Below are 27,820 nucleotides of genomic sequence, written 5' to 3' on the forward strand. Positions count from 1 at the left end.
TAATGCACCGCCATTAACACAACATTGTCCCTCTGCTGCTGTTCATCATCTCCAGTGGCAACAGTAACTTAGAGAGAACGCCGGCCATCAAAGTACATTTGGGAAAATTGGCTCAACAGGCATGCTGTTTACAAGTGTCAGAGCTTTGATGTGACCATCTGCCTGTCTTTCTGTTCACCATTACCATCTTATGGCCTTGACTAACATCTGCATCTATTTACATGCACTTCAGATTTGCCCATAAGAAATGTGCACAGCAGAGCATGATATCTGCGGGAATCAGACAGTCGCTCCATCAGTGGAACATGCAGTGGTACGCCATAACTGTCAGCACAGTCAATGGGTTGTGCCCGACATTGGGGGCGGGCTGATGTCACGCATGCAGTATGTGTGTGCATACTGTCTCATCGGGAGAGGCTGACCAGTCCTCCTCCCAATGCAGTATTTGCCTGCCAGGCCGCCCTGGTCTGCATGGCCTGTCCCACCACTGCACGGGCCAAGGCAACATCCCAACTTCTCACCAGGCTGCACTGCATTCAGAAACTCCATGGCCGGAATGGCATCAACTTACTGCCAGGCCTCCTTGGCCCCCTCAAGATTGGAGGGGCTGAGCCCCATATCTGCAGTCAGGGGCGGGGGGCTGTAGAGGCCTCAGCCCCATGGAAATGGTGCCCCCGACTGTCAGAACTGCTGGATCTGTATGCAGATGCCCTGTGTGGTGAATCGCTGAACTTCAGCCTTCTGAGTAAAGAATCTTACAGACTGACTCCTCCTACCCAGGCTGGCCATTGGCTCCTTCTGTGCAGGATGAAGACATCCCAGATGAGGCTATGTTGGCAAATAAGAGCTCCCTATTTTCTTTTTTTAAAAAAAAAAAAATTTATTGTAATCCAACATTTAAAAACACATATACCTTGTTAACAAAAACAAAACAAAGAAAAAATAAGAAAATACAAAAATCAATATACAATCTTTTATATAATATAACTTCCCACCACCACGACGTGACCTATATCTCGACAATATGTACAGCAGTTTCTTTTGTTAGTCCGCATACTCTACCTCACGGTTTTTATATTATACCTACTGTGATTTTGATATTTCCTGATATCCTCTCCATGTATGAAAAAAATTTATTCCAGTCGTTAATGAATTTGGTATTTTTCTGTTGCCTTATCTTCTGAGTCATTATTGCCAAATCAGTATATTCAGTTAACTTATTTTGCCAGTCCTTGATTGTTGGGGTGCTGGGTTTTTTCCAATTCTGCGCTAGCAGTATCCTAGCGGCGGCTGTCGCATACTGGAATAGAGTTTGGTCGTCCTTATTGATCTCGTTCCCCACCATTCCCAGAAGGAACGCCTCGGGTTTTTTTGGGAAGGTATACTTTAGGATCTTTTTTAATTCATCATAAACAACGCCCCAAAACTTCTTTACCTCATCACAGGACCACCACATATGGAAGAAGTCTCCCTCTTTCTTTTTGCATTTCCAACAGGTCTTATCTCCGGTTTTATACATTTTAGCTAATTTTGTTGGGGTGATGTACCAGCGGTACATCATCTTTTCCATATTTTCTCGGAGACCGACACATGCTGAGAATTTCATATCCTTGTTCCATAGTTTTTTCCATTTTTCATAGTCTAGGGGGTGTCCTAAATCTATAGCCCACTTAATCATGACCTCTTTGACTTCCTCATCCTTAGTATCCCAATCTAAAAGTTGGTTATACATTTTAGTTAAGAGTTTGGACTTCCCTTCTATTATTTCCAGCTGGAATTTGGACTTGTTCTTACACATACCGACTTTTTTATGTTCGTTCCATAAAGAATTAATTTGGTGGAAATGCATCCACCCCGATAGTTTGTCTTTTAGCTCGTCGTAGGGTCTAATTTCCCATCCTCTCTCAGATCTTATCAGGAGATCGGCATATGTCCATCTTTTACCTTCCATATTTAATTTTTTGATTTCTAGAATGTCAATGGGTGACAGCCACAGTGGGGTTTCTTTTTCTACCAGGTTCTTACATCTGTTCCACACCTCTAACAATGCCCCTCTTATGATGTGATTAGAAAAGCCTTTATGCACTCTTCCCTTATCATGCCACAGGTAAGCATGCCACCCAAACCTAGCATTGAAACCCTCTAAATCCAACAGGTCGGTGTTGTCCAAGACTATCCATTCCTTGACCCAGCATAGACACGAGGCCTCATAGTATAGCTGTAAATTCGGGACCGCAAGCCCACCTCTATCTCTTCTATCAGTAAGCAACTTATATTTAATTCTGGCCCTTTTGCCCTGCCAGATGAATCTAGAGAGGGTCCTCTGCCAGTCCTTAAACATTGTCGTGCCCCTGATTACTGGGATGTTTTGAAATAAGAATATCATTTTTGGGAGAATGTTCATCTTAATAGCCGCCATTCTCCCCTCCCATGACAGGTGTAGTCTACTCCAGCTGTCCAGATCTCTTTTACATTCTCTCCAAATTCTGCTGTAGTTATCCTCCACCAAATTTATACTTTTAGTTGAGACCCAGATACCCAAATATTTAACCTTTTTTGATATTTTTATCCCGGATTCCGCCTCGATTTTATTTTTTGATTGTTCGTCTAGGTAAGAGCTCCCTATTTTCTGATGTGTTTTTGCATCCTTCAGTCCTGCCTCCTGTTTTGTCTTTGTATCTCTGACTGATCCTACAGCCCTGGCCTCACCCAAATCTCCTGCTTCCCAGCTCGCTTCAAACAGATGCCCATGATCCAGCCTTCATGACAGCCCACTGTATTTTTTGCAAAATATGCATAATTTTTCAATTTGCATGAAGCACATTTCCTTCAGAATAGCCGGTTCTATCCATTAATCCAAGTCATCCCATATGCCAAGCAAAATCTGTATATGACCCTTTAGTTTAAAATGTTGCCAATGTTGTTGGATAACTGCCTTTTCAGTGGAGATTATTTGAAAGGCTATAGTTAGCAAAAGACTGAGCAACGAAAACAAGGATTTTCTATCACCTACATGCAAGCCAGCATTAGACTATCATGGAGATGGATACTTTTCTGTTAGAGAGTTGAATCTTAATGAAGCTGCAAGAAAACCACTTTGAGAGAGAAATACAGCCATGTTTCTCACTGTGTTCTTTGAGTACGTGAGAGGGTGAGCTCAAGTGTTGAAGACTGGGACCTGTGTTCATTTTAATACACTGATGTTTTATATACCTGGATGTCACCTAATTTATATTGCCTTGTTAAATGAAAAATAAGTTCCAGGCAGTTCTGTTTTTCTAGAAAAGGAGGTGCTGGAACTCACAATGAACACCTCCCTTGTTCTCTTATAATGGCAATGGCACCCACCTGAGAGGTGCCAGAAAGCTGAAAAAAAGCTCTGGTTCCAGGTACATTTTTGAAGAAAAATGTATGTGTCTTCCATGACATGAGTTTTGACCGCATATCAAATATAAAACATCGTCATTATTGTTATTTAATAATAATACTTTTATTTATTAATCGTTTCCAGCGAAGCTTCTTGAAGGAATAGGTGTAAATATAGCACCACATCAGCATAAGTTAAGTATATTGTATTAAAAAGTGTTGGGCAGAAGTCACCAACCCGCAGGCCACTGGCCATATCAAATCCTTCCCTCCTTTGTGATTGTAGGTTTCTAAAAAAAAAACAAAAAAAAAAACCCTGTTTCTAATGTTGTAACCCACCCCTGGACCTAGGATGAAGAAACCACCACCACAACATAATTGCAGTGAATGGGCAACATAATAATTAGTCTTTAGCACTGGGCATGACAGAGGCAAACAGTAAAGTTGGGAGTTTCACATATGACAGCAGAATGACAGCACAGAAATGCATAGCAGTGTGCCATCAATGTCACAAGTAATAAGAGCAACCAAATTAGAAGTTCATAATACATACTGGCAAGCAGGCATTCTGTGCCATTTGAACTGAAACTGGTATCAAGGCATGACAGTTATATAATTGTGGCAAGGTGTCTTGTATTGTCAATTAAGCATTTGTAGAATGCCTTTAAGCTATAGTTTTCCCAGTACAGTGGTACCTCAGGTTAAGTACTTAATTCGTTCCAGAGGTCTATTCTTAACCTGAAACTGTTCTTAACCTGAAGCACCACTTTAGCTAATGGGGCCTCCTGCTGCTGCTGCACCGCCGGAGCACGATTTCTGTTCTAATCCTGAAGCACAGTTCCTAACCTGAAGCACTATTTCTGGGTTAGCGGAGACTGTAACCTGAAGTGTATGTAACATGAAGCGTATGTAACCTGAGGTACCACTGTAGTGATGCATGGAAGTGAGAGCTGCACCATAAAGAAGGCTGATCGCCAAAAAATTGATGCTTTTGAATTCTGGTGCTGGAGGAGACTCTTGAGAGTCCCATGGACTGCAAGAAGATCAAGCCTATCCATTCTGAAGGAAATCAGCCCTGAGTGCTCACTGGAAGGACAGATCCTGAAGCTGAGGCTCCAATACTTTGGCCACTTCATGAGAAGAGAACACTCCCTGGAAAAGACCCTGAGGATGAAATGGTTGGACAATGTTCTTGAAGTTACCAACATGAGTTTGACCAAAGTGTGGGAGGCAGTGGAAGACAGCAGTGCCTGGCATGCTCTAATCCATGGGGTCACAAAGAGTCGGACATGACTAAACAACTAAACAACAGAATGCCTTTGTAACCCTGTGCTTTCTACCTTACCAGTAATCAGATTTTTCCGCTCATGGGTTCCCATCAATGCGATTTTATTATTTTTTAATCTAGTTTTATGCTGATTGTAGGAGACTTTTTGGGTGACTTGTGGAATGAGAAAGCTTTCTAATGCTTAAACAAACAAACAAGGGATGCAAAGCAATAGAGTAGGTGTTCCTTCCTCTTGTTGTTATTGATAATAGCTTGACCAGAAGTTTTGTCTCAAATTACACCATCATATGCAAATCCATTTTTTCATTACTGCTGGAAGGCTGGGGTACCCAATAGTATAGAAAACACTCACATTTTGCCTCTAAGTGCTCAAAGACATAAAGTAAATGAGGCGTGGCTATTGATTGTCTTTGGCTTACATTATCTGCACAGGAACTATTAAGAAGGCTTTTATATCTTTCTTTCATGCGTCATTTTCTCACACTATCTAATGAAGAGCTTCACTTAAACCATAATGTGCTAGTCTCTAGGAAGTACATTTTTATGGTGCTAAAAACTAGACTTGTGTATCAAGGGCCTTCCAACCAACCAGCCAGCCAATGTTTGTTTGCTTTTTTTTCTCCTGTGTTTATTGCCTTGTTGCATGTTTATAGTACAGTGAAGAGCTGAATAGTGGATTGGTTTGCTTAATTATTTTCTTCTTTAATGGTTTTATTTTGTCCACTTCTAAGGCAAATCAGATAACTGCTTTTATTGGGTGGGTGAGAGAGACTCATCCATGATAATCTTAAGGATCTGTACTTATCCAAAACCCAAAGTGTCAGTCCAGGTGGTGGAGATAAAATGTATCTGACTTTCTTTGGAAACATAGGTAGCTGTTCCTCTTTGCAAACTCCAGTGGCAGGAGCCCAGTCTTTCAGCTGGATGGTAGTCTAACTTCCAGAGGCACGCAGGTGGTGCTGTGGTCTAAACCACTGAGCCTCTTGGACTTGCCGATAAGAAGGTCGGTGGTTCGAATCCCCATGACGTGGTGAGCTCCCATTGCTCTGTCCTAGCTCCTGCCAACCTAGCAGTTTGAAAGCATGCCAGTGCAAGTAGATAAATAGGTACCGCTGCAGCGGGAAGGTAAACAGCATGTCCGTGCGCTCACTGTGTTCCGTTGCGCCAGAAGTGATTTAGTCATGCTGGCCACATGACCTGGAAAGCTGTCTGTGGGCAAATTTCAGTTCCCTTGGCCTGAAAGCGAGACAAGCACCACAACCCCATAGTCGCCTTTGACTGGACTTAACCATCCAGGGGTCCTTTACCTTTTTACCTTTAGTCTGACTTCCACATAAAAATGTGAATCTGGGACAAAGGTACAATATCTTATTGGGTTTTCTTAGCAAAAGATTATATCCTGTAGCAAGAAGGTGAGGATGTTTCATTGAGTTTTTCCAGTTGACATAAGAAAGGTGTTGACTTAGAATGCAAGCGACATGGATGCAGTGGGTAAGTTCATGATAGTTGCCAGTCTTGGCACAAGTGCTTCAGGAACATCTATTTTTTAAAAAATGATATTTATTACTTATTACTTTTTCAACATTTCCAACACAACACTATAAACAAAAAAGAAAAGAGAAAAAACAATACAAATACAATACAAAAACGCTACACGGACTAACAAAACAAAGCAAAAACAAACAAAAACAATTTAAAAACACCTAAAACATTTTCAATATCTTATATTTCATTCACTTATTTCCAGCGACCTCCTCACACCTCGCTTTTTGTATTCTACTTCTATTAATTGTTTCAGCAATTCCTTTCCATCTTAATCTGTTTTCTATCCTATAATTATCTTAACACATTCTTGCCTTATTTTTCCTTTAATTTTCTATTAATCTATTTATACTTAATTCCTTATGACATTTCTACTAAAGCTATATAACTTAATTCCAACATTTTTCTAACATTCCTTAATTTTACAATATTTCTATAAATAGTCTTTAAACTTTTTCCAATCTTCTTCCACTGACTCTTCTCCCTGGTCTCGGATCTTGCCAGTCATTTCCGCCAATTCCATATAGTCCATCAACTTCGTCTGCCATTGTCCAACACTTCAGTGCTTTCAAGAAGCAACCATTCTCTCAACCAGCAAAAAGCAGATGGTTCACAATGAAATTTAAAGGTCTGGCAGGGCAGGTCCACCTCCTTCTTTGGCATCCATCAATATCTTAAGTTTTACTCGAGGCTTCCTGCCCTGCCAAACAACTCTAGAAACATCCCTCTGCCACCACCTGAAACACTCCATCCCATCCAAAGCTTGCAATGTTTGAAACAAAAGCAACATCCCCAGCAACACAGCAGCCCTCATCCACACCACAGTAACTCGGCCCAACAGTAACAATTTCTGATTTGTCCATATTTCCAAATCCCCCTTCTCTTCAATCCAACATCCTTCACAGTTATCCTTAAACAGATTCACATTTTTGGTGGTCATACTAACCCCCCAAATACCTCTCTTTCTCAACTAATTTTAGTCCTGTTGCCTCCTGAAACTGTCAAGCTTTCCTTTTCCAGTTCAGATAGGTCTCTGGTCCTCAAATTCATCTGTTCTTCTTTAAGTTCAATCATAACGAATGTCAGCTTATGTTCATCAGGTTATCTTTGTATGGATGGGACTCTCCTCTCCAGTTGTATTGCTTTAGATTCAGCAGCAAGGGTTTTTTCCCTGACTTCATCTGCAGTTTGCCGTATCAGAGTAGATTCCTGTGTCAGTTTCTGGGTGGTTTCTGAATTGATATTCACCTTTTGTCCCAAGTTATTTAAACTTTCTTTGATTAAGTCAATTTCAATATTTGCAGCATCCATTTTCACATTTATCACATCTGTTTTCTTGTGAAGTTGTTCCAGCGAATCGTTTATTTTCAATAATGCAGCCACTAAGGCCGCTTCTGTCGACATCCCGTCTGTTTTTTCCTTTCCATTTGCCATGACACTTAAGAGATTCAAGGTCAATTCCAAAGTCTCACACTTTTTTATCTTGCAGCTGGAAATTCCCCTAGCCCAGTTCCTGTAAAGTAACCAATTTCAAAAGCTTCCACTAGGGGAAAACAGTTTCTATTTGTATCGGTCAGTATGTCCTCTTTTAAACACAGTTTCAATAACCCAAAGTTAGTTTCAATTTTCAGTTACTTTCCTCCTTTTTTTGAAAACAACCGGAGACAGTAGAAACAATGTATTCTCTTGTTTAGCTACCTGTCAATGAACGTTCTAAACACTGTCAATGGACATTCCAAAATCCTGCTAGCAGCCCATTTCCAGGGTCAGAGTGGTGGTATTTTAACTCTCTTAACTCTCTCCTACAGGCATATTCAGTCCACCACTTCCCCCCCTCTTCTCCTGTCTCCAAAAAGGGGGGGTTTAGTTCTTTACCGATGGAAATTTAGTCTTTTACAAAAGGCTTTCCAAGACTTTAGCTTGCAGCCTCCTTGCTTCAGTTTATCTACAAAAGGGGGAGGCGGACTTCCTGTATTGAACCTCCCCGTTTTGATGCCAGATTAAACGTTTAAAAATCCAATTCTTCCCAATTCAGCTCTACTCACGGGTAATTACTTTAGAGTCAAATTGTTCACAGGAAAAAGTCAGTGCTCTCCGACAACAGCTATGCGGCTTCGCTCCGTGGAAGAAGCAGACGATTCGAAGCACCGTGCCACTCACCCCACATCGCTCCGGATTCCCGAAACCAGGTTTCTCCGCGAGTAGGGGAGGCGCAAAAGGTGCCCGCCGAATCCCACGTTCACAGGCTTCTTCCGCCTGTGATTTTTATGGGTCTCCGCCTTCGCCGTGGCGGTACAGACCCAAATTCCCACGGGGCAAATTCCTCCCGATCAGAGGAATTCCGCCATTGCCGGAGGCACCAACCCGGAAGTCCAGGAACATCTAGAGATGCTACGAATATCACATCTGGGAATTACTCATTTCCACTCTCCCCCCACTTTTTCCTTATTTGTGATATCAACAGAGATTGACTGCTTTCCATCCTATCTGTAGTAGTTTTCTGAAGCTATGGTATTCCCTTGAATGAGAAGATCAACAAATACTTTTTTGGTCTTTAAGGAAAACTTCGTATTTTTTTCAAAGACAAACAAAAAGACCTAATATTAAAAAAACTAAAACAAGCTAAAAATTTCAATTGAAACAAACAAAATCTGCAAACAAAACTCTAACTCTGACCTATACCTAAAATAAGCAGGAAATAGCATTTGCAAGAGACAGTATTATCAGTGCCATACATGTGAAGATATCCAGTTGTAGATCACTGACAATAAAGGTATGGTTTCCAATTCCATTCACAGCGCTGAGATAATAAACAGCTTCTCCCCGTGGAAAGCCAGAGGGACAAGCAGTACCACCACCAAACTCATTTCCTGAACCTGAGGTGCACATAAAGATGATGACATTGAAAAGCTGCCATATCAAGTTGCCAGTGTACATTCTTTGGCAGATTTGGGATGAATCCTGGACAAGCTTCTGGCTGCCTCTGTGGCATAAAGTTGAGTTTTGGTTGGTGAATATAAGGGTAGCAAAAACACAGCTAAAAAGCTTAAATCAGATATACGACTGACAGCCATCTTTGGAAATTAAAACAATGTCCCAACTTTAACATTCAAAAGCTTTACTTGCAGAAACTTATAGATGGATTAAAACATAATATTTATAGTCACATGGTTCTCCAAGCATGGGATTACAGTCTTTTCTCCCAACTTCCAAACAACTGTATTTTCCTCCCTTTCAAAAGCTCAGCACTCAGCCTTCAATTAGGCCATGCATTGCAGCTTTGCTCTTTCTTTCAAGCAGAGAAGAAGCACTCCAACATTCCATTCAGCTTCGCAGTATTCACAGTGGCTTCTCAAATACAATCATGTTGCTTCACATAAAATGGAGTCTCTTCTTCACTGGATACCTCCCATGTAACCAGTGTTGGCCAGTCACATGAGAACTACTAGAGAACTCTCAAGAATTCAGTTAGCAACCCATCAAATGTAAACACATAGCAATACACACAAGCATTTACGATTTCAGTGAACAAAATGACTATACCTAGGGTTGGTAATGCTTGAAGTCTCTCCCTGAACTATCTATTGTAGTTAGGGGCTTTGGTTATGTTTGGTAATTACCAAAGGAGGGCACTGAAAGTCCTCATCTATTTTATTTAGATCAGGCATCCCCAAACCCGGCCCTCCAGATGTTTTGGGACTACAATTCCCATCATCCCTGACCACTGGTTCTGTTAGCTAGGGATGATGGGAGTTGTAGTCCCAAAACATCTGGAGGGCCAAGTTCAGGGATGCTTGATTTAGATGATTAAAAATAACACTACCCTGCAGTACAACTTTTCAGACTGAATACACCATCTTTTTGCCTCCCACAGGCATTAGACAATCTCTTTCTGAACTACTTCTCTTTCCATTTCTCTCTCCCTCTTTCTCCTCCCATTTTTTGGGAGATCTGATTCATCAATCAAAACCGAGATGTTCCAGCAGTATCCTTGAGCTTCATTTTAGTTCATGGGGATTTGCTTCAGCAACAAGCCTTTCAAAGCACACTGGTGTTAAGCTGCCAAGCTCTGAGCTCAAATCATGGTCCCTGAGGTTCAAGCCAATTAGTCCACTAGCTTTCCTACTTAAGCAAGTCCTCCAGCACCTTGGGACGAAAGAAAAACAAATGTGAATCACTGAAGCAGGAGACTCTGGGAAATATCATTTGTCATGCACAAGAATACTGAATTAGAGAATTAATATGATCATGAAGCTGAGGCCAGTTTTTCTAACACAGTATTGGGTTTTTGTTTTTCGTTTTCCTGGTAGCTTCCTGCTTCTAGGCTGCCAAGGTGCCCAGCAAATTTCTCTTCTTTAAAACAGTACTTCATGTCTGGAATAATCTAATGACCTACCAAGGTGTTTTGGTTTCATACCTTGAAGTTCCACAGTCCCCTTCAAGCATGTATAAGAGGGCAAATGCCAAGAGGGCATTATTCAAACAAACCTAAATCCTGTGTTCTGTTGACTGTGTGCTTGACCAACTGGATCTGGTAAGGAAACCTGGCAATGCTGGATATCACTGGGATTTCTGTGCTAACTTTGAGGCTCAGGCTAAATATTATTTATTTATTTTAGAAACATTAAGCCAACCTTCATTTAAAACACAAAAGAGCTTTACAACACATCAATACCAATACTGTAAGAAGTTAATTAAAGTCTAATAAATGTCAATAAATTCAGCAATAATTACAGTAGCAACTTAGACAGTTCTTAGTGGCTTGGTATCAATGACCAGCAAAGGCCTGGGTGGGGTGCCAAAAAAAAAAATCTACGTAGTTGGTGCCTGCCTCAAGTGTGAGATCATTCCTTAAGGGAGGTGCAACAACCTTTGGTTGCTGCCAGATGAACTTGCACAGTCTGTATTTTGTCTTCTCATTTATTTATTTATTATGTTGTGAATCACCCTGTGATCTTCAGATGAAGGGCAGTATACAGAATTAATTAATAAATATGGACAAAGGCATTCCTCTAGGTAACCAGATGCCCCATTTTTTGGAGCTGTATAGGTCAGCAACAGAACCATAAACTGGGACCAGCAGCAAACTTTTAGTTGATGCTGATATTTGAGCATGCATTTGCAACAGGCTGGTCTACTTAGAAACCACTGCCTTTTGCAAAGGTCCAAAAGAGGAAAAGTCCCAGGGCCCCACTCTTTTGAACTAGAACTGCAGTGTATTTGTGTAAAGGATCCCTGGACAGTTAAGTCGAGTCAAAGGTGACTATGGGGTTGCGGTGCTTGTCTCACATTCAGGCCAAGGGAGCCAGCGTTTGTCCACAGACAGCTTTCCAGGTCATGTGGCCAGCAGGACTTAAACGCTTCTGGCACAACGGAACACCTTGACGGAAACCAGAGCACACAGAAACACTGTTTACCTTCCCGCAGTACCTATTAATCTACTTGCACTGGTGTGCTTTCAAACTGCTAGGTTGGCAGAAGCTGGGACAAAGCAACAGGAGCTCACTCCATCACAGGGATTCAATCTGCCGACCTTCTAATTGGCAAGCCCAAGAGGCTCAGTGGTTTAGACCGCAGCACCACCCATGTCAGCACTGACTCACCTGTGCTCAGTTACTGTCCTTTTGCGGCATAAGGAGATGCTCAAATATAACGTCTTATTTCTCTTTTTCAGTCCTTTGCTTTAAGTGGCTTTTATTTTCTGTTGCTGCTGGTGAGAATTCCTGGCATGTTTCCTCCTTCCAGGAACACATTGCTCAAACAAAGCATAGAATTCAGAACTCTGGTGAAGATTAAAGTTTTCAAAACTCCTATTTCCAGCGTACTTAAGAATTGCACAGTTTGCTTCTGCCGAGCTGAATGAGCACCTGCCGTCCTCACAGAAGCGCTCAGATTTTCCTACAACCTCCCCATTATAGCCAAAGACATTGCAGGGTTACCAGTTCAGGCTGTGGAGACATTTGTGGGAGAAAGGGGGCAAATGGCACGTCAAGGCTGGCAGCCTTGGCGGAATTAACACTGAAGAAGACAAGAGTGAGAAAAGCAGAGGAGGGGAGGGTTGTGAAAGGTCTGTCTTAGGCAAGAGTAAGAAGCTTGAAGCTAATGAGGAGGGGAGGATGTGCAGACAGAAAGGTGTCAAAATCTGAGTGAAGAATTTGAGACAGCTGGCAAATGGCATCTTCATAGGGAGAGGAGAGGAGCAGGCTGATTTTTCTCTTAAGTACCACCAAGAGTAAGAAGGAAACAAAGGAAAGTTTTCCTAACAGCAATTTAAATCTATGAGGGAATTCGATCATTTCAAATGGAGAAAGAACTCCATACCTCTAACTAGGCTTACTCCGATGTGACATTTGCACACCAGGCCACACTGATCAGCCCGGGGCAACTTCTCACCAGGCCACAGTATATCAGGACAACATCCCACCAGGCCTCCTCTGCCCCCTCAAGATTGGGGGGCAGTGTTAAGCCCCATGGCTGTAGAGGCCTCAGCTCCATAGGGTTGTTATGCCTGGCTATAGCTTTACCTCAGGTCATGTAGAAGGAGCTTAACCAATGTGTAAGACACTACTTAGTGAAGTTTAGAACAACAGGTACACTAAGTTTGATGTGCTTTAATCTGTTGGAAGCCACCCAGAGTGGCTGCGGTAACCCGGTCAGATGGGTGACATTTTTTTAAAAAAAAAAATTATTTATTTATTTATTTATTTATTTATTTATTTATTTATTTATTTATTTTACAAGGCCAGCATCAGCTTGAGCAACATACTCCAAAATCCTGTATGTGAAGCTGAAAGTCCAATTCTCGCAAGTCATTTTTCAAGTGGTAGATTCCTCACGAAGTAACCTTGCCACCTCCATTAAACTAGAAGAGTGTTTGTTTGCAGTCACCTTCAGGAGAAAATTATTGACATTACCACAGCAGGAAAACAAGTGATTTTTATTCTTTTCTTTTCTTTTTGCTGAGGTGGTAAACTCTCATTTGAAGGAGTTTAGTAGCATAAAAAACCAATGAGTGGAGGTTTTACAATATGTGCTCCTTCAAACATGAGCCATGGGGGAGGCTGGGTGACCTTAGTCTGGAAGTTACTGAATCTTTATCCTGAACCTCAAGATTGTTTCCTGCTGATTGTTCTTTCTGGAGTCGTCGTCTTCTTTCTTTTTTGGCAATCATTCGTACCCAAGTAATATTGTCTTCCATGAACACGGTCTTAACAGTGAGTCCGTAAGTGACTGTGGAGGCCAATTCTGGATCCACATGTCCTTCCACAGTGGCAATATGGGTTTCTAGGCGGGAGTTGATCATGGTGAGGGTTTGCCATACATGCCTTCCTCTTAGCACGTTTCTCCATTTTGTCCTGAGTTTGAGCATCTTCAAAGTCCATGACACCTTTGGTAAAGGCTGTTCTCCAAATGGAGCGCTTGCAGGCCAGTATTTCCCATTTGTTGGTGTTTATACTACATTTTTTAAGTTTTGCCTTGAGAGTGTCTTTAAACCTTTTTTGTTGTCCACTGGTATTTTGCTTTTCTTTCTTGAGTTTGGAATAGAGTAGTTACCTTGGAAGACAGTAATCCGGCATCCAAACAACATGACCAGTCCAACAAAGTTGATGTTGAAGAATCATTGCTTTGACACTGGTGATTTTTGCTTCTTCCTGGAGTACCATGGGCAGCAGCCAAGTTGATGTAGCTCCCTTTTCATTCACGTAATGAATGAATCAACCCTACAACCAGGGCTCCCCCCCCAGCTGGAACCACCCTCTCAGGTGGGTGCCATTGGCATTATAAGAGAACAAGGGATCTGTTTGGGGTGAGTTCTGGCACCTGTTTTTCTAGAAAAATAGCACTGCTTACATCAGCCCTAAAGAAAGAGGGTGATTCAGACATGGTTTCCACTGTTGTAGCTTTGTTGGCATATCTACCACACCATGAAAGAATATTGAATCCCAGCATACTGGGAAAGGTAAGCCCCACTGAATTCAATAGGACTTAATTCTGAGTAGATGTAGATACGACTGTGTTGTTATTTATTGAAGACCATGTGGACAGCTACATAAGCAAAAAAAGTGAAGGAAAGTGAAAAACACCACCAAAAAAGGTTGTTAGTTTTTGAACTACGCCAAAAACCAAAACAACCTGTACCCCCTGCCAAAAAATAAATAGTTGGCCATTCTTTATGCATAGAGGTGAAACAAAACACTCCTGAAAAGATCACATTAGGGGCGGGAAATCCATCATTTTCAGGAGAAGGCTAATTTCATGATATGACATTCTGGGGTGTGTGTGTGTGTGTTTTAATCATGTGTGTTATTACTAAAAGTCCACATGTTTCTCCCAATGGCACAAGACTTTTTCCACAATTTCCCACACCCTGGGATGACTTAAGAGTGGTTCCATGTCCAGAAAGTGGGGCTGTTGAGAAGCTGAACAAGGCTCTTTCCAGAGCTTCCTGCCAGCTGATGAGACCCAGTAAAGTAAGTGGCAACCCCCTCCTGAACATTGCAGGAAATTGTATTTCCCCCACCCCATCCAGAAAGCAGCAGAAAATTGTTCCCCTGTTTTCACAGGGAGCAATATTTTTAGGGAACTGTGAGGGATTCGGCTGAGCTTTTCTTTCTTTACAGCACTGAACCATTTGTGAATATGAATTCTGAACGTGCAGAGCTTGAGAGGAGAACATTGTACATCTGTCTAGGGGCTCCCCTGAGGCAAACTTAGTGAAGGTGGAGGGCTTGTGCCTCCGCTGAGCCTCACAAACTTCTTCATGTCAAAAGCATACCAATAAAGTTTTGCTGCCTTTGCAGTTCTCTCTCACCAAATTCTTAAGCAAAGTAGCAAAAAGCTGTCTCCCTGGATATAAATAATGCAGGATTTCCAGAAAATGGGATGCAGAGATATCCTATTAGAATTACAGTGCAAACAGGAGGAAAAGGTTGCGTTTTGGAGGGAAAGTTTGTTGAATAGTGAAATAATCTGCTCAAGTAGGGAATGCATAAGATACAAATCATGATGCATATTGTGTCATTGATTAGAACAGAAGGTGCATATTTATTGCTGGAGTTTGGGCAGTGAATGAAAACAATGATTGCATATTCTCTCCCCCCCCCCATCCATTTATGATCCCTAATATCTGAAGGCTAAGCTAAGTCTTTAACGCCTAATAGATTTCACTGAATGTATGAGCTCCATGATGGAATTTGTGTTATCTTAATACACAACATTAGTTGTGTAAGCACAGCAGCAAGTCAGTCTAGCTGTCACGTAACTATCTTCCCAAACACTTGCTGCCATTTCTCAGTGTTGTTGTTTGTATAGGAACTTGATTGGTTTGATGCAAAAGCATTTTTTTTCATACACATGCAAGCAAACACACACAAAAAAAATGTTTTATCAAGCATCAGCCCATCGCTTTGGAGGTGTCAATTTTAGAGTGAGGGGAGGAGAGTTTGTGATGGGGTGAATGCAGTCTGTTGAGTTGGCAACAGTTTACTTGGGGCCAAACAAGACATGACATTGGGTGCATTTAATTTAAAAGGGTATTGGGAGGAGGAGAGGAAGCAGGATCAGAACCACAGCAGATGGGGAGAGGTAATTAGCCCTCCCCCCCCCCTTCTAGCCACAATTCCATCAGAAATCCTACTGCCATGTTGCTATTTGCATTGGTACTAATGGAAGTTTTCCTTGTAATGCAAATAGCAACATTGTGGGGGGGGGGCAGTTGCTGGAATTATAGCCAGAAGCAGGAAAGAGTTAACTCCCTCTGCCTATGGTACTGATTCTGCTCTGGCCCCCGGTACAGCAACCATTTTACATACACATGCATAAGACATGTTAACTGTGATAACACACTTAACGTCACATCTTGTTTGGCCTTTGTGTAATACAGAGGATATGCCTCATTTGGAGATCAATTGGCATGTGATGTTTTCTGTGCTATTTCTCTGTTTATTCTTCTTGTTACTCCATGCTCCATTTCTGGTGTTGTCTCTCAATCCCCAATTGCATCTTTCACTCTCTTCCCCTTGACAGATCTTCTCGCCCTTGATACAACATCTTCCTACTGGGACTTTTTTGTCTCCTGGCATCCTTCTGCCTCCTTCTGTTCCCGTGTTTAGACGCTTGGTAAAAATTCACCTCTTCACTCTGGCATGCTCCAGCTTCCTTGCAAAGGGTTGCTGTTTGCTCCCCTTCCCTTGTTAGCATGGTTGCTTAGATTGTACGCCTGAAGTCAGGGCTTGCAATTTTGTACCTAGTCACTTTATGTGCTGTGTTGCTGTTACAATTTCTGCTTTGCGTTTTCTTCTGAAAGCATTGAAATCCCTCTGTCTGAAGCAGCTGCTTCTCTGAACTGCTTACTCCCAGCAGTGCCCTTTTTTTTTAGCAAGTGAAATGTAGCAACACTGTAAACAAATCTGATAGGCAACTGACTTCTTGAATGTGGAGGTCTGCAGGTAAAAGCGGGGTGTGAATTTGGTCACTCAGGTTTTGAAGGAAAATCACATTGCTGCTCCTCGTATGTTAGAACCTCAAAGGAATGGACATTAACTTTGCTCTGGTGGTGCCACAAGCCTGATTCCGCAAAGAGCCTGCAGGAGAGAACAGAAGCCTCATTTTTTGCCATCAAATTATATGCAGACGTGCCTTCCTTGTTCAGAAATGAGTATTTGTATTTAATCCAGTTGGTGTTCCATCTGTGTTAGAAGTCAGTTATCGTACATACCTGCCCAAACCATGTAGACATATTTATGTTCTGCTCTCAGGAAACTGGGTAGTTCCCAGAGGAAAAACAACATATGCCTTAGCCGAGGGGAGTGCTTACATTACTTCCATTGTTAAACTCCTGCTAGTACCTGTTTATCCTGGTGACTGCAGAAGCCAGCCACTTTTTTCAACAAACAAACAAATGAAAAGGTACATTAGAGGTCTGCTTTACAGAATGCAGATTAACATACCCTCCAAGTGTCCCTATTTTCCAGGGACAGTCTGGGAATTTCAAAAGCCATCCTGACTTCTGATTTGATCCTGGAATGTCCCTATTTCCTCTGCAAGTGCTGCCACCACTGAGCTCCAAGGATGAGCCAGCACTTGTCCTGAGTAGGGACGGTGGCAGTGACAGCTTTGAGGAAGCATCCTGTGGTCTCTCCATGGCTGCTGTTGCTGGCCTCCTGCCTTAGGCAGCTCATAGCAGCTGCTGGAGAGTGGGTGAGGAGGAGGAGAGACTGCCACTACCCAGGCCCAGCCCCATGTGATGTGCCGGCTCTGAGGGGCAGGCAGAGGGCAGAGCCACCCTGGGCGGGAAGAAGGGTCACAGAGCACAAGGATCATAGAATCATAGAATCATAGAGTTGGAATAGACCACAAGGGCCATTGAGTCCAACCCCCTGCCAAGCAGGAAACACCATCAGAGCACTCCTGACATACGGTTGTCAAGCCTCTGCTTAAAGACCACCAAAGTAGGAGACTCCACCACACTCCTTGGCAGCAAATTCCACTGTCGAACAGCTCTTACTGTCAGGAAGTTCTTCCTAATGTTTAGGTGGAATCTTCTTTCTTGTAGTTTGGATCCATTGCTCCGTGTCCACTTCTCTGGAGCAGCAGAAAACAACCTTTCTCCCTCCTCTATGTGACATCCTTTTATATATTTGAACATGGCTATCATATCACCCCTTAACCTCCTCTTCTCCAGGCTAAACATGCCCAGCTCCCTCATAAGGCATCGTTTCCAGGCCTTTGACCATTTTGGTTGCCCTCCTCTGGACACGTTCCAGTTTGTCAGTGTCCTTCTTGAACTGTGGTGCCCAGAACTGGACACAGTACTCCAGGTGAGGTCTGACCAGAGCAGAATACAGTGGCACTATTACTTCCCTTGATCTAGATGCTATACTCCTATTGATGCAGCCCAAAATTGCATTGGCTTTTTAAGCTGCCACGTCACACTGTTGGCTCATGTCAAGTTTGTGGTCAACCAAGACTCCTAGATCCTTTTCACATGTACTGCTCTCAAGCCAGGTGTCACCCATCTTGTATTTGTGCCTCTCATTTTTTTTGCCCAAGTGCAATACTTTACATTTCTCCCTGTTAAAATTCATCTTGTTTGTTTTGGCCCAGTTCTCTAATCTGTCAAGGTCATTTTGAAGTGTGATCCTGTCCTCTGGGGTGTTAGCCACGCCTCCCAGTTTGGTGTCATCTGCAAATTTGATCAGGATGCTCTTGAGTCCATCATCCAAGTCGTTGATAAAGATGTTGAATAAGACAGAACCCTGTGGCACCCCACTAGTCACTCTTCTGCAGGATGAAGAGGAACCATTGATGAGCACCCTTTGGGTTCGGTCAGTCAGCCAGTTACAAATCCACTGAGTGGTAGCATAGTCAAGACCAGCTTCTTTACAAGAATATCATGGGGCACCTTGTCGAATGCCTTGCTGAAATCAAGGTCCACTGCGTTCCCTTCATCTACCAGGCTTGTAATTCTGTCAAAAAATGAGATCAGGTTAGTCTGACATGACTTATTTTTCAGAAACCCATGCTGACTATTGGTGATCACAGCATTCCTTTCTAGGTGCTCACAGACTGTTTGCTTAATGATCTGCTCCAGAATCTTCCCTGGTATTGATGTCAGACTGACTGGGCGATAATTATTTGGGTCCTCTCTTTTCCCCTTTTTGAAAATAGGGACAACATTTGCCCTCCTCCAGTCTGCCGGGACTTCGCCTGTTCTCCAGGAATTCTCAAAGATGACTGCCAGTGGTTCTGAGATCACATCTGCCAGTTCTTTTAATACTCTTGGATGCAGTTCATCTGGCCCTGGAGACTTGAATACATCTAAACTAGCCAAGTATTCTTGTACTATCTCCTTAGTTATTCTGGGCTGTGTTTCCTCTGCTGAATCATTTGCTCCAAATTCTTCAGGTCGGGCATTGTTTTCTTTATCGGAGAAGACTGAGGCAAAGAAGGCATTGAGGAGTTCAGCCCTTTCTGTGTCCCCTGTTTGCATTTCACCATCTTCTCCTCTGAGTGACCCCACTGTTTCTTTGTTCTTCCCTTTGCTACGGACATACCCATAAAAGCCATTTTTGTTGCTTTTAACCTCTCTAGCAAGCCTGAGTTCATTCTGTGCTTTAGCTTTTCTGACTTTGTGTCTACATGTGCTGGCTATTTGTTTGAATTCCTCTTTGGTGGTTCCCCCCCTTTTCCATTTTTTGTACACATCCCTTTTTAATCTTAACTCAGCTGAAAGTTCTTTAGATAGCCACCCTGGCTTCTTTAGGCACCTTCCATGTTTCCGTCTCATTGGTATTGCCTGAAGTTGTGCTTTTACTATCTCCCTCTTAACAAACTCCCAGCCATCATGAACTCCCTTTCCTTTTAGTATTACTGTCCATGGGATCTCACCCAGCACTTCCCTAAGTTTTATGAAGTCGGCTTTCTTAAAGTCAAGAAATTGAGTCCTAGTATGCTTGGCTGCTCCTTTCCGCTGTATAGTAAACTTCAGAAGAGCATGATCACTCGCGCCTAATGATCCTTCCACTTCTACCCCACTAACCAGGTCATCAACATTGGTTAGGACCAGATCTAAAATGGCTGTTCCTCTTGTTGCTTCTCCCACTTTCTGGACAATGAAGTTGTCTGCAAGGCCAGTGAGGAATCTGTTTGACCTTATGCTCTTGGCTGAGTTTGACATCCAACAAATATCCGGGTAATTGAAGTCCCCCATTACTACTATCTCCCTTCCTTTTGCATGCTTGGCCATCTGTTCCAGGAAGGCATCATCTATGTCCTCCATTTGGCTTGGGGATCTATAGTAAACTCCCACAATGAGGTCTCTATTATTCTTCTCTCCCTTAATTTTGACCCAAATGCTCTCACTTTGGCTTTGAGGTTCTAAATCTTGGATCTCTTCACAGGTATACACATCCCTGACATATAACGGCACTCCTCCTCCTTTCTTGTCTGGTCTGTTTCTCTGAAATAGATTGTATCCCCCCATTTTTACATTCCAATCGTGGGACTTATCCCACCAGGTTTCAGTGAAGCCTATTATGTCATATTTAGTTTGCTGTACCAAGAGCTCAAGCTCATCTTGTTTATTTCCCATGCTTTGTGCATTAGTGTACAGACATTGAAGTCCATTAATCATTCCCCCGTGTCTCTTATTTAAGGATTTTTTCCTCCCACCACTAGGTCTGCGTGCTGTTTGCTCCATTTGGTCTATGACATTTGGATGATCATCTTCATCAATTGATAGACTCCTACCTTCAGGAGGACTGTCTCCCTCCCCCACATTAGTCAGTTTAAAGCCCCCCTGATGAGGTTTCTGAGATTTTTGTCAAAAACATTCCTCCCAACCATTGTGAGGTGCAGCCCATCACTTGCCAGAAGTCTATCTTCAAGAAACTGCAGTCCGTGATCTAAGAATCCAAACCGTTCCTGTTTATACCATTTGCGAAGCCAGCTGTTCACTTCCACTATTTTTCCCTCTCTCCCTGGGCCACGTCGTTCAACTGGGAGGACAGATGAGATGACAATTTGTGCATTTAATTGCTTCAATTTCCTGCCCAGAGCCTCGTAGTCTCTTTTGATCTTCTGGAGGCTATTGCTTGCAGTGTCATTGGTTCCCACATGAACCAAGAGGAAGGGGTATTTGTCAGTGGGTTTTATGATTCCTTGCAGTCGTTCAGTTACATCTTGGATCTTAGCCCAAGGAGTCTTGCTGCTGCTGCTTCTTTTTCATGCTTTGTGTGTCCACATCTAATCTTGTCTTGTCCCTTTCTAAAAGTTATTTATTGGCCTGTGTTTTTCTTTTTCTAAAACTACCAAGGAATAAAATAAAATCAGGATAAAGGGGGTTTCTCAGGATGGTGGAGGGCATGCATGTTGTGTCCCTTCTTCTGATAGGAAATGCTTGGGGGGGGAATGGGGCACCAAGGAGCATCAGGGTTTTTTGGGGGGGCGTGAAAAATGTCCCTACTTTCATCAGAGGAATGTTGAAGGGCATGGCTCAACAGTCAAATCCTATCCAAATTAAGCAGAAATACTTGGTTTTACATCTATGTAATGCAATTAAAGCAATCAGGATGTTTGGGACTGGCAGGGCTTGGATATACAGTCATACCTCATGTTATGCTTGGTTCATGTTACCTTCTTTCAGGTTACGTCCCACGGCAACCCGGAAGTACCGGAAAGGGTTACTTCTGGGTTTTGCCGCTTGTGCATGTGCAGAAGCGCAAAATGACATCACACACATGCACAGAAGAGCCGAATCGCAACCTGTGTGTGCGCAGAAGTGCCGCTACGGGTTGCACTCCTTTCATGTTGCGAACGGGCCTCTGGAACGGATCCCGTTCGCAACCAGAGGTACCACTGTATGTATGTCAGATACAAGGGGCCTGGAAACTGACTTGGGAGAAGGGGCCAGCAATTTATGGAGCTCAATGACCCCCGGGAGGTAGGAACCAGGGCCTGGGAAACATTCAGAGCCATCAAGGATGGGTGGAACACCAGTCGTGTCAGATGAGGAGGGACTGATCAGGCAAGTGGAGGGCTGAGCAAATTCCCACCATCTCCTGACCTGCTGTCTCCTAGAACCAGAAGAGGAGCGAGGAGGGAAGAGCAATGGTGGCTGCCATGCAGGCGCAGTCTCAGGCTGCAAGCATGTAGCCTATCGGAGGAGGAGTACATAATCCAATGGAGAGAGCGTGGCTCCCTGTTGCTGCAACTGCTCTGTAGGATGGATGGGGAACAGCTGCCTAGACAAGGGCATAGCATGGGGGCAGGGGGCAAAGCCTCAGGTGCATGATTTTTAGGAAGCACACCCAGGGATCCCCACTGCACATGAGCATCATGTTTCAGGGCACATCTCTCTATGCATCCATTGCACATCTGGGAGCCTGGGTTCATGTGCCACTTTCCCTTGGTGTGCTAGAGATTATGTCTTTACAAAAGGATTTTTAGTTTGAATACCCGGCTGATATATTTTTGGAGAAGAGCAAATTTTGGGAGGTATCCTTATCCCGTTTATCAAAATATATAAATATGATATATAAATGTGCATGGATATATATGTTGGGATGAGGGATAAATGGTTGCACCGTTCTTTGTGTTGTGATTTGCAGAAACCTTAAAATTGTTGTTGTTTTTTTAAATACAAACTTTGTTCAGCCCAAAACTTTGAATGACTTTGAGGACAATAGTAGGTCAGCACCGAGTAAGATCATAAATAAAAATGAACACGCTCAAGCTCTTTTAAGTATGGTACTTTGATGTATATTATTATTTTCATATATATCAGATATTGGGCAAACACTGCAAAGTGTGCTAAGGATTCAATAAACAAACTGACAAGGGCAAATGAGTCACCTATTAAAAATAAGTCTGGAGGTGAGTGTTTTAGGATGGTAGCAGCTGTTTACAGAGCAGAAGGAAATGTAAGCATCAGCTCTAAAATTTGCTACAGCAGTTGGGCAAGATATTAGCATTAAAGTTGTTCAATTCCAAGATTATGCATAAAATAAGCCTGTGTACTGATGGTGTGCTTTTTGCACTTGAAAAACCAAAAAATATATTTGCAAGAATTTCTTGTAGTAATTTAGTGGAATAATTAAGTGGAATAATTAATTCTGCAGGCATGGGGGGTACTCAGCTATTGCTTACTGGAATCCAATGCAATAACAAGGCGTTTGTGTGTCCTTTAATTAGCTGTATATCGTAATTATATTATATTATATTAAAATGTTCAAAGAAATTTAAAAATAGGTATGTGAGTGTGTGTGCAAGCGTATGTGTGCCAGCATGCATGTCATTCTGAGGAAAGCAGGTATGTCTTCTCTGAGCTATAATGGAAGTCTTGGAAAATTTTATAAATCTAAGCAGAGTCTGAATTTCTCGCCATTAATATGTGAGAGGCATTTGATTCAGGGTTATCAGGAAACCTAGAAGTTTTGGAATGACATAATTTAACTAAATGGGGGGATCTTTTATGTAATAAATCCCTTCTTTCTGTATATCTTTCATAGCAATGTATAATTATGCAAATGTCAGTATGGAGCAAGATCATCTCTTCTTCTTTTTTGAGTACTTGCAAATATATATATTTAAAGCCCTTTAAGTAGACATTTCGGAAGTATCAGGGAAAGGTCACCATTTGAGGAATCTATTGATACGTGGTTAATGAAGAATATTTATACTGAAGTGCTAGACATTAGTCTGGAAAGGGAGGACTCAAGTCCCACAGAAGAAAGTGGGGATATCTAAATATAAGAATCTCATAAGATGGTTGGAAATTGCTTGGGCTTCTGTACCATAAAAACCAAGAAGTGTAAACTAGAAATATACTTTTTTAAAAAAATTAAGCAATACTAGATGCTTGTAGGGCCGTCCCACCCATGAGGCAAAGTGAGGTGACCACCTCAGATGGTAGGATTCACAAGGACAGCAGATCCCAATGTCGCGCTTTCTCCCCCACCCCTGTATTCCTGACATAGATCTTCCCTCATCCTTCTTACCTGAAATTTGGGGGTCCACCTCAGCTGCCAGAATGTCTTGGGCTAGTCCTGGGTATTTGACCCTCCAGATGTTTTGGGACTACAATTCTCTCATTCTTGACCACTGGTCCTGTTAGCTAGGGATGATGGGAGTTGCAGTCCCAAAACATATGGAGTGCCGAGTTTGGGAGTGCCTGCTCTTTAGGCTCACAAAATAATGTGGAACAAACCCAGCCAGCTACTGGAGATTGAGATTTTCTTTCTTCTTCAGCAGTTTTTATATCTAGTGCCAGTGTTCAAAAATCTACTGGCAACAAGTAATTCAAATTATTATAAGATAGTGGCACCTCCCTCCCCCCCCCCGCCCCACAACTGCCACCACAGGGGCATCGAGGACCATCTTAACCTATCAGTAATAGCCTTTTAAAACAAAATTGTTGTCATCTTATATAAACTGCTTTGTGAGGTCCACCTCAAAAACATTGTATAAATCGGGTCCTCCCTTAAAGAGGGTACGTGTTGTGCTGAGACCTGGCAACCAAACCCTGTGTTGTGGGCAGGTTTGATTGAATAGCCACAGCACCCAATTGGTAGGTCCCTTGATGCTCGGTTTAATCAGGCTAATGGGATGCAGGCTAAACGGATTAAGGAACCTATATAGACCTATGCATGTGACCCAGAGCATCCTCTTTCGGTGCGTGCATCAGAACACCCGCCCACCTCTCCCTATATTCAGGGCAGTGATCTTGACCTTGCTATGTCGTCGTATGTTGTCTGTCGTTGGGACAGGGGTAATTTTCCCCACTTGGCTAGTGCCATTTGGGTTTCGCCTGCTGCGTAGCAAATCGTCACAACTTGTAAGGTTGCGGATAGGCTCTGGTTCAGGTGATAGGGATGGGAGAACGCTCTTGCCATCCCTATGTGAAGGGTATTCCATTAAAGGAATCCAGGGACTCAGTGGTTTGGTCAACCCTGTGAGGGGGTTGTGCCTGAGTCCACGGGGACATCTGGGTGGTGGACATAGCCTGTTCCCGGCTTTCCGCCTATTCAGGTGTTCACCCTAGGCTGACCTATGATAGAGCTCTGGGTCAGCGCTACCTGCAACGGTGCAGAGAGCTGGTCGAACCAGAGCCTATGCAACCACTCATTTGCTGTAATCAATAAAGTTGTGGCCTAAATTCTGCCAAAAACCAAACCAAAATTTGAGTCTTGTCTGAATTTATTTAAGGGGGAGGTTTAAAGGTCTGAACACGCAAATACAGTAAGGAGGTAAGATGCAATTATTGCTTACCTGCGAATCTATTAACTGTTATCCTATGTGATATCTCACTCGTCATTAAGTTTCAGTGTTTTCCAATAATAAACTTAGGCTTCCTCGAGACAATAAACAAACAACCTGGATGTGGCCTTAAAAACAAGTCAGTGGAATGAGGCCTGCAACAAAAATGTGGTGTGTACTGTTCCTGTTTGAGGTGCCAATGAATTGAATTATACGATTGAAGATATCATTCAGTTTCTGCTGGCATCTCTCAACACCTATGTCTGCAGGCTACTATACTGTAGGAAGAAATGAAGGAAGAAAAGCACAGTAGACTGCTCTGAATCCCTTAGAATTTTGTCAGATTGAGCCCGATTCAAATGGTAGATTTTAACCTTTATGGACCTGTGTGGTCTCTGATGAGAGATATTTTAAGGATCATCTGTAGAATACTTAACTCTTTATATGTCGGATTTTGATTCACAACCCTCAATGTGTTGCTATTAATAAATGGTCTGTTTGCTTCATATAAAGTTTCTGTGTTGTGTGTTCTTCAGTCGCAGTCATATTGTGTTTTTGTTGGGTTCAGGGAAGCATAAAGAGCTCATGACTCTTGTGTAAGATGCTTGTAAAAACAAGGCTTAATTAGAGAAAGCACCGGGCTCTATAATCTGATTTTTGTGTGAGAAGTCGACTATGGAACATACAAAACAATGTCAGTGTATTTGTGACATCAGTACAAGGGAGAACCAGGCTTGTGGTTTGTGGATGCCAATATTACTATCCTTGTGAATTCCGCAGAATATAAACTAGATTTTACCTAATGTGTTGGCTAGACTTCACTCAACCAGGGAAGCATAACATAGCACCATGCATATTGATCGTACTATATAAATAATATATAATACAATATAATATTGATATTTCTTCAGCTAGGTTTATGTTTGGCTTTACAGATAGAAAAGTAAAAGAATAAGCTTCAGTGCTTAAATGAGAGGGCTAAATGGCCCCAGAAATTTGTTTCAGAAGCCAATGTAAGACTTTGAAAATACACATTTCCTTCCTCTCAGCAGCAAGCAAATATGCTTGAGATTGCACAGCAGCTACAGTGTGTATTTTCTTCATCAACCACATACATGCTGGGTTATTCGGAAGGGGGCAGAGAGGGCAGCTTTCTGGTAGGTCTGAGCCTTTACAATTGAAGCACCAGGGTTTTTATTCAACTAAGTTATCATGTCACTTAGCTCAGAAATATTTTGTTAAACTGAGTTTTTTGTGAATTGTGTGATATTATCAGGGGTTGCCAACCATTTGGGCCAGTGGAATTCTGGGAAAGTGTCATGGGCACCAGTGGGGGGGGGGCGGGAAATGGCTGCTGTGGGGGCCAGGCACATTACAAAATGGCTGCTGTGGAGGTGTGGCATACCACAAAATGGCTGCCATAGGAGCATGCATAATGGCTTCGTGGTAAAAGAGGCTGAGAGAGTACAAACAAGAATTGAGCAAGAGAAACAAATTGTACTGTATATTGTTTGAAATCACTTTGCTAGATTTGATAAATCACAACCAAGCAGTGTGTTAAAAATAGATGCTTATATAAAAACACCAGACTTTCGTTGCCCTAATAAATATCGAGCATTATAATAAGAATCAAGATGATAGATGGGGAAAAGGTTGACATGGGGCGGAATCCATTTCCTTTGCATCAGCTGAATTTGAATGTCTTTGAAACAAAATTTCTTCCAAAAACTCATTACTATAATAAAAGCAGATGTTCTGCCTGAAAGTGGACGTATACCCAAAATGCTTCCAACGGGGAGTCACGGAAAAAGGCCTTCTCCTTTCCTGCCCTTTTCACAACCGATTTTGCATTTGATCTGCAAAGAGATGTTTAGGGGAAGAAAACAAATAGAAACATCCAGCTCTGAAGTGTCAGCAGCTTGTGTATCTATGTGTTGGCAGGCCTGTTGTCAGTGTCTGGCTGGTCATAGATCATAGAATAAAAGAATTGTGGAGTTGGAAGGGACCCTAAGGATCTTCTAGTCCAACCCCTTGCAATGCAGAAATATACAGCTGACCCATACAGGGATCAAACCTGCAACCTTGGCATTATCAGCACCATGCTCTAACCTACTGAGCTATCCACTCAGTGTCAGTGCCTGCCATCTGTGGGTCCCAGCATCCTGGCAGCTCCCACTCTTGACACTAGCCCTGGACCCACATTTGTGTTTTTTACAATATATTTTAAAAAACCTAACATAGTATGGCTGCGTCTAGCTGCCATTTTGATTTCCCACCCTGTCCTCAATATGACGTTACTGTGGGGCGAGAGTGGCTCGTCTTTGTCAGCCCTATGACATGGCTTGGCCAAAATGGTCTTGGGTGTCAAACTGGTAGTTTTAATTAGGCCCTCAACCACAGTTCCAAAGAGCAGACAGAGAACCACAGCACTGAGGTCAAGATTGGGGGACCGATGGTTTCCTAGGCTGGATCTGGCCTGCTGGTTATGGGGCATCCACCCCTTCTCTAGAGCATTTTAGATTTAGGGTGGCACTGTTTGGAGCACTGCTACCAGTAAGCCAAGCATGGCCAACCAATATAGGAGTCCTCCTAGAGGGCATTTTACCCCAGGGCTCCCTCAGACCTGGAGCCAGTCCTGGAGAGAGAACAGGAGAGACTAAGGACCAGATGAAATGAGAAACTTGTGGTCTCATTCCAGTCCATATCTTCTTCTTTTTTTAATTAAAGAAATAACAGGTGCAGGGCTAATTAGGACTGGAACACACTGTGGGGAGGGATTGTTCATTTGGATGTGGGTGATTCTATTTCTGATCCATGACACTTTTTACTAATCAGCCCATTGCATTTCCGCATTAATTGTTCGTTTGT

At 42.6% G+C, this 27,820-nt stretch overlaps 1 protein-coding gene across 2 annotated transcripts in view; it reads left to right on the forward strand.

Moving 5' to 3' along the window:
* Nucleotides 1-27,820, forward strand: part of LINGO2 (leucine rich repeat and Ig domain containing 2) — a 569,661-nt gene that overhangs the window by 276,829 nt on the left and 265,012 nt on the right. The window contains exon 1 of one of the 2 annotated variants that reach the window (XM_082204895.1): nt 26,270-26,449. The exons of the other annotated variant lie outside the window; for it this stretch is intronic. The gene's annotated coding sequence lies outside the window, so the exon portion shown is untranslated. Of the gene's footprint in view, nt 1-26,269; nt 26,450-27,820 lie in introns of those variants that run through there. 2 annotated transcript variants of the gene reach the window in all.

Source organism: Podarcis vaucheri (genome assembly GCF_965113315.1).
Source record: "Podarcis vaucheri genome assembly, chromosome: 17".
Taxonomy (NCBI): domain Eukaryota; kingdom Metazoa; phylum Chordata; class Lepidosauria; order Squamata; family Lacertidae; genus Podarcis; species Podarcis vaucheri.